The sequence below is a fragment of the Gossypium hirsutum genome, chromosome A02 (assembly GCF_007990345.1).
Source record: "Gossypium hirsutum isolate 1008001.06 chromosome A02, Gossypium_hirsutum_v2.1, whole genome shotgun sequence".
In the NCBI taxonomy this organism is placed as follows: domain Eukaryota; kingdom Viridiplantae; phylum Streptophyta; class Magnoliopsida; order Malvales; family Malvaceae; genus Gossypium; species Gossypium hirsutum.
Genome location: NC_053425.1, coordinates 53,104,245 through 53,117,430, shown reverse-complemented (window position 1 = coordinate 53,117,430; position 13,186 = coordinate 53,104,245). Strand labels below are relative to the sequence as shown.

The 13,186-nt window shown below is 37.9% G+C and overlaps 1 non-coding gene across 1 annotated transcript; it reads left to right on the top strand.

Moving 5' to 3' along the window:
• Window positions 1-580: 580 nt before the first annotated feature.
• LOC121216870 (small nucleolar RNA R71) lies at window positions 581-689 on the top strand. Its single transcript, XR_005913077.1, has one exon. It is a non-coding gene; the product is annotated as a small nucleolar RNA R71 (small nucleolar RNA).
• The last annotated feature ends 12,497 nt before the right edge of the window (window positions 690-13,186 follow it).

Sequence of the window (13,186 nt, the reverse complement as noted above, 5' to 3'; positions counted from 1 at the left end):
TGACTCAGCTTGAGGTGGTTTTGGAGCTTGTTGACTAAACCCTTAGGATTGATTAGGTTTATGTTGCATATGATTGTTCCGTCCATTTCCTTGGTTACTCTAAGAAAAGTTCAGATGATTCTGCCATGATGGATTGTAGAAGTTGGACTATGGTCCTTGTGCACTTTTATTTTGATACTGATCCCTTACATAAGAAATAGACCCAGGGTTTAAAGGGCAATTCTCTAAAGAATGACCATCACCACAATATACACAGGAAACAACATCATACTGACTTGGTGATTGAGCTGTAAAATTATTCAAACCATTACTGGTAAATTATTTTAACATTGAGGAAATAGAAGATAACTGAGCAAAGAGTGAAGTCAGTGTGTCTACTTCATACACTCTAGCTACCTATCTTTTAGAAATTGCTCGATTTGGCGGCCATTGGTAATTGTTGCTAGCGATCCTTTCGATGATCCCGTAAGCCTCGTTATAAGAAATAGACAAAATCGCACCATTCACAGAAGCGTCTACCATTTATCTTGTATGTGCATTGAGACCATTAAAAATCATCTCCAGTTGGATACAATGAGGAGTCTCATGATGAGAACACACTTACGAAGCAATTCCTTGAATCTTTCCCATGCCTCATATTAGGACACGTCATCCAATTGTTGAAAAGTAGTTATCTCATTTCGCAACTTTATATTCTTGCTCGGTGTAAAATACTTTACCAAAAACCTTTCTGCTAATGCTTACCATGTAGAAATTAAACTTGTTGGCAATGAATTCATCCATACTCGCACTCAGTCTTGCAACAGGTATGGAAAAAACCTCAACCTTAATGCATATTCAGTCACATTAACTATCTTAAACGAATCACTTACCTCCATGAATAATCGAAGGTGAAGATGTGGATCTTCCATAGGTATACCACTGAACTGGCCAATCATTTGGAATATTTCAAACATCACTAGTTTAAATTTGAATTGGGTTGACTTGATATCCGACCTCCTAATTCCCAAATTTAATTTATTGAAGAGTGGCATAGCGTATTGTCTAATGGCATGATCCCTATCATCAGCAATAAGGATTGGGTTGTACACATGATTCACTCCATTACCTTGTCCATCATTTTGAGTTTAAAGGTTCATCGCGGCTTGTCTTTGAGCAAATCTCTCGCGTCTTCTCTATCTAAATGTCTGCTCAATTTCAGGGTCTACAAGTAATAGATTGATCATTCAATCTATGCTCAAAAACACTTGATAAATAAATCACAAATAAAGAATAAATTAGTAATGTTAGAAATTAAAAAAAAAACAAACTGCAAAAATATTTTCACGAGGAATGATTAAGGCAACAGTCCCTAGCAACAACGCCAAAAACTTGTAACGGGATTTTTGTGCAAGTGTACACAGTCATTCAAGTAATAAGTAAGTAAAATGAGTTACTGCCTCCAGAGGGATTGTGTATGTTACTCTATTATTTGTAAAATTATAAGTTAACAATTTGGTCTTAAAAACACAATATTTTTGAGTGGTGGATAATTAAATTAAATTATCTAGATGCAAAACGATCCCTATACAATTACATTAAAAAGGAAATGATCTAAATGTATGAACGAATTTTAGCCAAAAAAACACAACTTCAAAAATCAATAACATGGATAGGCTAGAATAATCATATTAATCAATTTAAATCGTTTTAATAATGCTTAACAGTGTCAAAAAACATTCTATGGCAACTCGATCTTTCATGAGTTTGGAAACTAAATTAAGTCCTCTTGGATCTTTTACTTAGTGAAACATGCATTTTACTAATCATATTAAACTAAGGGTTTCTTAGTATTTATGCGAGATAACAGGGACAATTAAGTTTGAAACAGTTTAATCACATAAACCTAAAAACTATGCAAGATAATAGAGCTAACTAAAGATATTATGCACCTCTAATTTAGTCAAGTTTAATGATCTAAATTGAGCATAACAGTTTTCAATTATGTGTCTACTAGCCATCGTCTGGTTAGGATCGCTCAGCTAAACTGAAAGCATCCAATCAAGTATGAATGAAATACATCAATTTCTGATATTTTTTCAACTACAAGGACTATCAATAAAATATCCCAAAGTTGACTTTTGGACAGCCATATGCTTGTACCGAAATTGGGCTTGACTCCTCCTTGTTAGACTGTTTCTAAGTCCAAAGATTGATGTTAGAGACCGATGAGTGTCTGGCCATAGATGTTCTGAGAACATCGTAGTAGCCGCTTTGAAAGAGGCTAGAAAACCCACAGCACAAATTTGTAGTAGGACTTTTTGCTTCAACTTCGGTACCCGTATTCACCGCGACAATGGTCAAAGATGGGCCACATCTATTAGCATCGACGAACTCGACATATAACTCAATAGCTGTAACACCCTAAATTTTGGGCCTAGAAGTAATGGGTCTTGAGTTTGGGATCGATTAGAAGGTGGCTTAAATAAATGAAATGTGTTTAAATATTGTATAATTGCATGTTTAGTCTAATTGTTGAGTGATTTAGGAAGGGTTGGTAGTGTGGAAAATGTCTTGGGTCCGATCTAGGGCTTTAGCAAAATTTTGCATTTTTTTCTAAAGGACCCTAAGCATTAGGTGGAAGGCTTATTAATAAGGCTTGGTAAAATCTGACACAAGGAAATGCTTGGCCTAGTGGCAAAAGGCATTGGTAGCAAGCAGGAAGTCCAGGGTTTGAGTCCCGGCCTTGGAAAAAATTTTTATTACGCATATGATTAGTAGGGAAGTAAGTGTTTAGGCCCTATAAATATGTTTGGTGAAAATTCGATAAAAAGGATGCGCTTGGCCCAGTGGTATAATGGCGTTTGGAGTAAGGAGAGGTGTCGAGTTCAAGTCGCAGCATGAGCAAAAGTTGTGGGTTTTTTTTTTAGACAACTTGGAGGTCGACAGAACAACTTTATAATTAATTGGGGCGGAAGAACAACACAAATAAGGTAGGTGCCGTAGTGGCAAGGGACGTATAGTGCAGCCAAGAGACTAGGGGTTCGATTCTGAATGGTAGCAAATATTTTTAGAATAACCTGGTTGCGAGTTAATAGGCCATAAAAATAGTTAGGGATGGAATCTGGCACAAGAGCGCCTGCGGTGCAGTGGCGAGAAGCATGTTATGAATATGAGAGGTTGTAGGTTCGAATCCCAGGCTTGGCAAAGTTTAAATTTTTATTCTTTAAGAAAACTGAGGCTTAGGCATATAAGTCTTTTAGTTAATTGTGACCGAATGGTAGCACAAGATAGGATGTGGTGCAGTGGCTAGCAGTGTGTTGGGAAGTTGGAGGGCTAAAGTTCGCGTAGTGGCATGCGCAAAAGGGAGTTTAATTTTGCTACTCAACGCATGGAAGGATTGCTATCTGGTGGAAGCAATTTGAATACAATTCAAATTGGAATTGTTGGCTAAAATCAAGGGGATTAGGATGAGGATTAAGTGTGGATATGATGATGATAAAAATGGGAGAAATTGAAGGGAGTTTAACTGGACGAGTTTCAGTCGATTGGGGAGTGTAGGTTTGTATTTTTATTTATTTAATTATTTTTTTAGTATATATATGTGTGTCGTATGGGCAAGTAAGGGTATTTTTTGTTTTTGTGTGCTTCAGTCGCATATCATCTCCTCTTTTCTTTAAGCCAAACTCTTGATCTTTTCTTCCCTATTTTAATTGAATCAACCTCTTCCCTCTTCAACATAGCCGACTGTTTCTTTTTCATTTAAAAGTCGAGTCATACACTTTGGGGGTTTGATTTCTTATTGGCAAGTGATCTCACAATCGATAAGTGAATTAGATCTTCTTTGACTTTTGTTAAATATTTCTAAGTTCTTTCGTTTCTACACTCTTAAAAGCCGATTTCTCTTTATCCTTTCCAATACTTTCGTTAACCTATGGTTTCTCCATTTATTTCTCTTTTTCCCTCTCATTCAAGAATGTGATCACTGGCCAAGCATTAGTTGATGGAAAAAGGGGGTTCTAGCTGAGAGGTTGGGATAGAGGCTCCCAAGTTTAAGCGACGTAAGGTGTCAGCCGTTCGGGACTTTCTGCCTGGATGCGGAAGGGGGACTACGTCAGATTTCGAGTTACATAGGCAGATCGCAGCCAATCAATCTAGTCAAGGTTTGGACGATTATGAATACTTAGTACTTCAGGTGATAAGGTGTTTACTTCTACCCTATGATATTTGATATAAAGTCGAAGGTGTGTACATACACTGCACACACACAAGTAGATCGGCAAGTCCCGAAAAATCGAAATGCTGAAAAGCTAAAATGCCAAAAAGCCAAAAGTTTGGCTACGGTAGTCTTGCGAGTGCGCAAACACTCATAAGGGGGAAACCGATAGGTTATTTGAGGCTCCATGGGCGATTCCATGGACTTGGGCTGTGAATTGGCCAACCGGGCCAGCATGGCTAAATGGGCCCGATGGGCTGTTGGGCCCATAATAGGCAAAAATTGATAATTGATGCTATGTGATGGAAAATCGTATGTGAGCATGAATGTAAAAGTAATTGGGCCTAGTGGGCAATATAGATGTGATTTGGGCCTAATGGGCCATATGAATGAGATTGGGCCTAGTGGGTCATAAGCATGTAAGTGGAATTGTTTGGGTTTGTAAAGGGTTTTGGGCCTAGTATATGATGACTGCATAAAACTTAATTAATTTATTGAGACCGTGGACAAGTCATAGGGTTATGGTGTGGCAACGGGTATATGCATGTCTAAGATTGGATCTAGGGAGAGCTTGGTACTTAAGCGGTCTTAATGACTCACCTCCTCTTCTCTAGAATCCTACCTGGTGCATAGTATCCATTCATCTTAGCTAACGGGGATTTGTTAACAAGCCAAGCTAAGTAAAAACCCGTAATAAAGGAAAATTATCAAAATTCCCCTAAGGGCAAAAATGACTAAAATACCCTTATGTGTGGAATGTAAGATTTATGGATGTTACATGTATACTTGTTGCATTCATATGCATTCATAAGATATTTTGTTTAGGTAGCATATGGGTTGGGAATTATGGAACGGAGGAAGTATATGAGGATCGCATGGTTGCTTGACAACCGTGGATCCACTGACTGCTATTAAGCCCAATATATGATTGGCAGCTTGCTGCAATGAAGGTAGTACTGCAACCGAGTTACCATTGATGTGTATCGATTGGGTGGGTCGATATTTATATCCCTACATGATGTGTACCGGGGGACAGAGTTTGTGTGTAGCGGTTGGATTATTGGGGTGGGTTGCACAGCATTGCACATATGATATTATTGTGATACTATTGCGATGTGGTCTTCGGCCCAACTGAGGCTAACATGGGCTAAGGCCCAAAGGCCACCGTTATTGAATTGGGCTCAGGCCCAAAACGATTGATGATTGCTTTATACTCATTGAGGGTTGTACACACTGAGTTTTCGAAACTCACCCCCTCCTTTTAAATTTTTCAAGTGATCCTCAGTAGGCGATTCGACGGATGGAGGGACTCGGAGGTGGCCAACTAGCATAAAAAGTTTAGACTGTCTTTATGTAATTTTTAATAATTTGATTTTAAATTATTTCTATTTGATTTGGGTTGTAACAAGGTCTTTCCTCTGGCTAATATTTCAAATTAGGCTATCATTTTTTTGCTTTATATTTATTAGAAATAGAACGTTAAACCATAACTGTTTTTTTTTAAATACTACATTTTCGTAACTAAATTTTTAAATGACAAGTTACATTTAAATTAAATGTTTTAAACAAAGCTTCCGCAACTGAAAAGAGATTTTACAAAGCAATTGAGGTGTATCATTTTAAAGAAGGGTTTTGTAACGCCCCAATTTTTGGGTTTTCTGTGTTTCTGTGATTTTTAAAATTTGTTTGTGTTCTGGTTGGTTAAAATATATATTTTAGTAGGTTAGTGGGTCTTTGGAAGGCCCAAACTTAAGTTAAATCCGTGGTAGTCTTTGGAATTTTAATTTTATAAACATGTGATGCAATTGGCGTTTGGGCTTTTAAGAGTAAAGGGGTAAAAGATGACACAAAAAGGAGTGTGGTGTAATGGCAAGGTGGCGCCACTTAGGGGACAAGGAAGTGACGCCATAGAGGAAGCAAAAGGTCCAAGGTTCAAGTCTTGGCTCTTGCAATATATTTTGGTTTTTCTTTTCAATAAATCTGGAAGCAAGTAGGTGCACTTTAAAGTTTAATGTGTTGGATTTATGACACAAATGAGTTGATGGCCTAGTGGTGGTGGCATGAGTTGGCATGTGAGAGGACTTTGGTTCAAATCCCTTGGCACGCAAAGGTTGATTATTTTGCTATGTTGGGATGGCCAGAGTTGGTGTTGGTTTTAAGCTCTGGTGATGGAGGGATCCCACATCGGGAAGCTAACATAAGAGTAGATAGAGAGCTGGCTTTAAATAGAGCAAACCATGAGGAGAGTAGGCATACCCTTCTTGGCTGATCCCTTTCGCTTTGTGACGTGCTCATTTGGGTTGGGCGTTAGCTAAGAGTGTTTGGAGCTCGGATTAACCGTAGTCTCCTAACAGGTGTGTATTTCTCATTACTCTAGCAGTAGGACGGCTATTTCGGGCCGCGATGGGCTGAAATGGGCCATGTGGACCCAATAGGTCCATAGGCCCAAGTGGATAAGTTGTAGAATTACCAAAATACCCTTGGTTTGTAAAATTACCAAAATATCCCTGATTTGTGAAACTACTGAAATAACCTCGACCTGTAAAATTACTGAAATACCCTCGACTTGTAAAATTACCAAAATACCCTCGATTTACATAATTATCGTTTTACCCTCGATTTATAAAATTATAGAAATACCCTTGTAAGGTAAAATTACCGAAATACCCTTGTAGGGTAGGACTACTGATTTACCCCTGGAGGGTAAAATGACTATTTTGCCCCTCGTGCGTAAATGACTAACTTGTGTGATGATTGGGTTAGTTGACGTGGATTTATGTTAATTATCATTAATTCGTAAGTTTAATGTGTTAGTGATCGATTGTAGGATTATCGCGTGGGAGATATCGTCATCAATCGTCATCAACCAGGTGTGTAAACGACACCCCTTTAGATTGAATCGGTAAAAGCCGAAATACTGAAACGTTGGTATTTTGTGAACTCGCGAGCGTGCGAACGCTTGTGAGATGGTTGTTAATGAATACAGTGCATTTGGATAATTAGAGTGCAGAGTGTGCATTTTTGTGCACAACGGTATTTTTGGGCTTAATTGGCCAAAAACGGGCCAATGGGCCAATGGGCCCACTTTGGTAAAAAGACGAGGTAAGTACTTCTGATTACTTGGTAAACGTTATAATGAGCATGAAACCTTAGCAATAGGTAATAATTACTGAAATACCCTTATGTATGCAAAATTACGATTTTACCCCTAAGGTTATTTTTTTCTAAAAAGCATGATGTTCTGTTTCTGTATACGTATGCCATGAAATATTATTTCTGTTGCATGGGACATGGGTTTATATTGATGGAGGAAGCGTTCTGGCAGCCTCGCTGCAATCTGGTGGCCTCGCCACATATATCTGTTCTGGTGACTTCGTCACAATATCTGGCAGCCTCGCTGCAATCTGGTGGCTTCGCCACATATATATATATCTGTTCTGGTGGCCTAGCCACAATATCTGTATCTGGTGACTTCGTTACAATACCTGGCAGCCTCGCTGCAATTTCTGTGGTGTGTAGCGGTTGGAAGGGTCGAGTAGTCTCCCCACATGGTGTAAGGCTGGTACGGGGGTGTTATGGATGGCTCTGGGTTGGGATTTCTGCATTCATTATATATTTGTTATGTATCTGCTATGGGCCTATGGGTTTCATTCTGATTTCTGTACTGGGCCAAGGCCCAGATAAGTCTGACTCTGAGGTTTGATCAGTTTTAGGCTATGGTTGGGTTATGTTACACACTGAGTTTACCGAACTCACCCTTTATTTTCATCTCTGTAGGAAATCCCCAACCATAGTGGGCTTGGAGCTGTGAGGGATTCGGAGTGGCTACATCATCTACAAAGTTAGTTTTTCTAAGTTAGTTTATTTTTTTTATTTTTATATTTTGATTTAATTTTGGGTTTTAAGTTGTAATAAGGTCGCTCTTTAAATTTCTTTTTTCCACTATGGTTTTATTTTTTGATTATATTTATACTATGACGGAACTGCTAGTGTTAGGCTGCGGGGGTTTTAAAATTAATGAACGTTTTCAAGACTCAACAAGCACAACAAATGGATAGCCTAAAGATTGATAAACCGGCTTTTCATTCAACCGATGTTTTTTACAAAGACCACCTCAATCATTTAAACCAGCGAATGCATACTAAGTCGTAAGTCCATGTGACACGTCAGATCTGGCCATAATGTCTAGGCTGGATTTGGGGTGTTACATTTAGTGGTATTAGAGCCAGGTTGCAACAACTCGCTATAGAATGGGTCTAAAAACGGGAGTTTGTAAAGAAACACTGAATAAACTTGTGTGATGATTGGGTTAGTTGACGTGGATTTATGTTAGTTATCGTTAATTCGTAAGTCTAATGTGTTAGTGATTGATTGTAGGATTATCGCGTGGGAGATATCGTCATCAATCATCATCAACCAGGTGTGTAAACGACACCCTCCCTTAGACTGAATCAGTAAAAGCCGAAATACCGAAACGTTGGTATTTTGTGAACTCGCGAGCGTGTGAGCGCTTGTGAGACAGTTGTTAATGAATATGGTGTATTTGGATGATTAGAGTGCAGAGTGTGCATTTTCGTGCACAACGGTATTTTTGCACTTAATGGGCCGAAAATGGGCCAATGGGCCAACGGGCCCACTTTGGTAAAAAGACGAGGTAAGTACTTCTGATTACTTGGTAAACGTTAGAATGAGCATGAAACCTTAGCAATAGGTAATAATTACTGAAATACCCTTATGTATGCAAAATTACAATTTTACCCCTAGGGTTTTTTTCTGAAAAGCATGATGTTCTATTTCTGTATACGTATGCCATGAAATATTATTTCTGTTGCATGGGACATGGGTTTATATTGATGGAGGAAGCGTTCTGGCAGCCTCGCTGCAATCTGGTGGCTTCGCCACATATATATATTTGTTCTGGTGACCTAGCCACAATATCTGTATCTGGTGACTTTGTCACAATATCTGGTAGCCTCGCTACAATTTCTGTGGTGTGTAGCGGTTGGGTGGGTCGAGTAGTCTCCCCACATGGTGTAAGGCTGGTACGGGGGCGTTATGGATGGCTCTGGGTTGGGATTTCTGCATTCATGATATATTTGTTCTGTATCTGCTATGGGCCTATGGGTTTCATTCTGATTTCTGTACTGGGCCAAGGCCCAGATAAGTCTGACTCTGAGGTTTGATCTGTTTTGGGCTATGGTTGGGTTATGTTACATACTGAGTTTACCGAACTCACCCTTTATTTTCATCTCTACAGGAAATCCCCAACCATAGTGGGCTTGGAGCTGTGAGGGATTCGGAGTGGCCACATCATCAACAAAGTTGATTTTTCTAAGTTAGTTTATTTTTATTGTTTTTATATTCTGATTTAGTTTTGGGTTTTAAGTTGTAATAAGGTCGCTATTTAAATTTCTTTTTTTCGCTATGGTTTTATTTTCTGATTATATTTATACTATGACGAAACTGCTAGTGTTAGGCTACGCGGGTTTTCAAAATTAATGAACGTTTTCAAGACTCAACAAGCACAACAAATGGATAGCCTAAAGATTGATAAACCGGTTTTTCATTCAACCGCTGTTTTTTACAAAGACCACCTCAATCACTTAAACCAGCGAATGCATACTAAGTCGTAAGTCCATGTGACACGTCAGATCTGACCATAACGTCTGGGCCAGGTTTGGGGTGTTACAGGTTTTCAATGAAAACAAGGTTTTTGCTAAAAACACTTAAATGTGACAAGCCAGATTCGGCCATAATGTTCGGGTCAGGTTTGGGGTGTTACAATAACAGTATTTCTACTTAAGATGTGCGATGATATGACCGTCTCGAGACACGTCTCGCTAATCACATCATGTAACAGCCCAATTTTGGGCCTAGTCAGAACAGCGGTTTCGAGACCACTATTCCAAGGCTGGAGAAAATTATTTTAGTATTATTTTATGTGTTATAATATAATTTTTTTAGTGCATGTAAAAATTTTGGTAAGTGAAATTTAGCGATTTCTAGTCCAATTTCAAAAAAGGATTAAATCGCATAAAATGTAAAAGTTATGTGTTAATGCCTAAATGTGTCTAATAGCTAGATAACTAAAATTGAAGGCCTTGACAGGGCAATTATACCCTTTTTATTTGTGGTGGCCGGCCATAGGGGTCATACAGGTTGAATAATCAAAGTTGGTGTCTGTATTAGGTGACTTTTGACCAAATAGGTAAAAAAATAAAGATAGGATGATATCATCCCTTTTCATCTTCTTCTTGACCGATTTTTCCAGCAAAAGAAAGGGGTTTTGAAGCTCTGAAATATCAACCACTTACATCCCTTGCTAGTAAGTGATTTTTAATGTCTTTCTTGATGATTTTTACATTTTTGGAACCCCTAAAGCATAAGCTTTCAAATGAGGGGTCTAGTTTGCAAAATGATAAAGAGTCTAGAGTTTTACCATGAATGTATATGTGTTTTTTGCTGAATTTTTATGGAAGAATATGCATTGTAGTTGTCTAATAAACAACGTTTGTGAAGGAAATTTGCATGAAAATACCTTAAAAAGGTTATTATGCAAAGTTGTAAAATGGGTTGTTAATGTGTGTAATAATGATTTTTGTGAGTTTCCATAGTTATGAAAATGGTTTATCTAGGCTTAAGAAGTAAAGAAATTGAATAAAATCTTGTTTCGAGCCTAGGGGCAATTTGGTAATTTTGACAAAATAGAGGGGCAAAATTGTAAATTTTGCCAAAGTGTATCAATGGACTAATTTGATTAGTACATTGTTTTAATTAGCTAAATGTGATGTTTTAGTTGTTGAAAAATGCGATTTGGGCCTAGAACGGGGAATATCAATTTATGGATGATTACGTCTTTTTCACATTTGTGGTATCGACGTAAGTTCTTATGTAAATAATACCATGCTATGCATGTAGTTAAATGTTATCATCACATGAATTGTACAAATATTAATGTGTATGTAATTAATATAAATATGATGAGACAAGGCCTTGATAAGCGAGGAAAAATCATGTTTGAACCTTAGGAATAAAATAGGATACGAGTGACATGTCAATAGGAATTATGAGTCTAGATGACTAGCTCGAGAGTGAGCATTTAAATTTTATGAGATATGAGGTGGCTTTAGCTACAATTGAGGCACTTATGTGCAAAGGTTTTTCCGAGTATCCAATTAGTATTCCAAGTGTTCAAAGGGAAATCTGAGGAAAGAGTTGATGATGGTCCCAATGAGGTAAGCCATTGGTGAGTATGCACTTGAGTTGTGTTATGAGTTCTTCAGGTATGTACACTAAGCCTATGAGAATGCCTTGCTATGTGAATGATCTATGATGCATAAATATGTCTTCTTACCATGATGGTTGAAATGATGTTGTATTAATTTTGTGAACAACGATCATGAATGTGTAACTTAGCTTGACAGGTTTGAGTTACTGCAGTAGTGTAACTTTGAAAATACACTAAAACTAGTGGAAAATGAGTTAGAAGTTGAATAAAATATGGGAATAAATCTTATTGAGTCTAGTTTCTTATAAAAGAAACTGTGTAAGCAAAAGCATTTCCTATAATGAGATATTTGAAGTTGCATGGGACAGAGTCAGAATGACTTTGAGATCCCCTGTTCTGATTTGAGAAAATCATTATAAATTGTACAAAAATGGTTATGAGTTATGATTTATATTATTAGAATCCTTAATGAGTCTAGTTTCAAGACAAATATATGAGAACATTATTCGAGTCTTTTGCTATGAGATAATTGAACTCTAGTACAGAAGGGTCTAAACTGTCAGACAATGAATCAGGTGTAACTTTGAGGAATAAACTGTACTAATTTGCTAAACCAAAAATTTTGGAAATTTTATGGTAGAAAAATACATGATTTTAGTTTCAAGAAAAATTAACAAAACTTAATTTGGAGTTTCGTAGCTTCAGATATAAATAATTTAGTGTGTAATACCCCAAACCTGGCCCAGACGTTACGGCCGAATCTAATGTGCCACATTGAAGTTAAAAACCCATGTTTCATTTTAGTGTATTATAAACTGACTTTTGTTGAGCTAACAAAGTGAATGGAAGTTGGGCACCAGGTAGGAACCCGTAACAGAGGAGGTGAGCCATGAAGGTTGCTTACGTACCAAGCTCTTCGATTGGATCCAATCCTAGACATGCCCACAGCCATTGCCACACTTGGTTACAATGAGTTGAAATTTCTTTGATAAATCAATTAATCGCGACGTCGTGTTATTTTGAAAACAAGTATCGTTTTAAAAACGTCCTAAGTCTAGCCCATTTGAATTATTATCAACCAGTTTAAAGTTAAAAAAGAAAAATAAATAAAATAAACCCAGAAAAATAAAGTTAAAATGGCCTTATTACAATCCAAAAATAAGTAATAAATAAAGTAACCTAAAGAAACCAGTCATTTATTTTAAAAGCCTAAAAGTGATCATCGTGGCCACTCTGAATCCCCTCCGGCTCCAAGCCCCCATATCAAGGCCCACCTGCAAGGTTAAGGAAAGGGGGTGAGTTTGGAAACTCAGTGTGCAACAAGCCCCTTTCAGAGCCTAAAACAATATCAGCTTGCTGGGCCTAAGCTCAAATTCAATCTCAGCATATACTGGGCTGAAGCCTTTACATTATTCATATCACTGGGCCGAAGCCTTTTCATTATTCATATCACTGGGCCGAAGCTTTTTCATTATTCATATCACTGGGCCGAAGCCTTTACTGTAACAATATGGCCCCTAAGCCCATTTCAATAATACATCCAACATCAATAAACATATGCAAGCCCATTTGGGGAGACTACTCAACCCACCAACCGCTACTCTCCACCCGAACCAACCAAACTCTCCATGTGGGGAATAACTCAACCCACCCAACCAAACTCTCCACTGGCAGCATGGCTGCTTTATCATATAACTAGAGGCCTAGCCTCTTTTAATAACTGGGGCAAAAGCCCTTTTCGGTAAACTGGGGCAAAGCCCTTT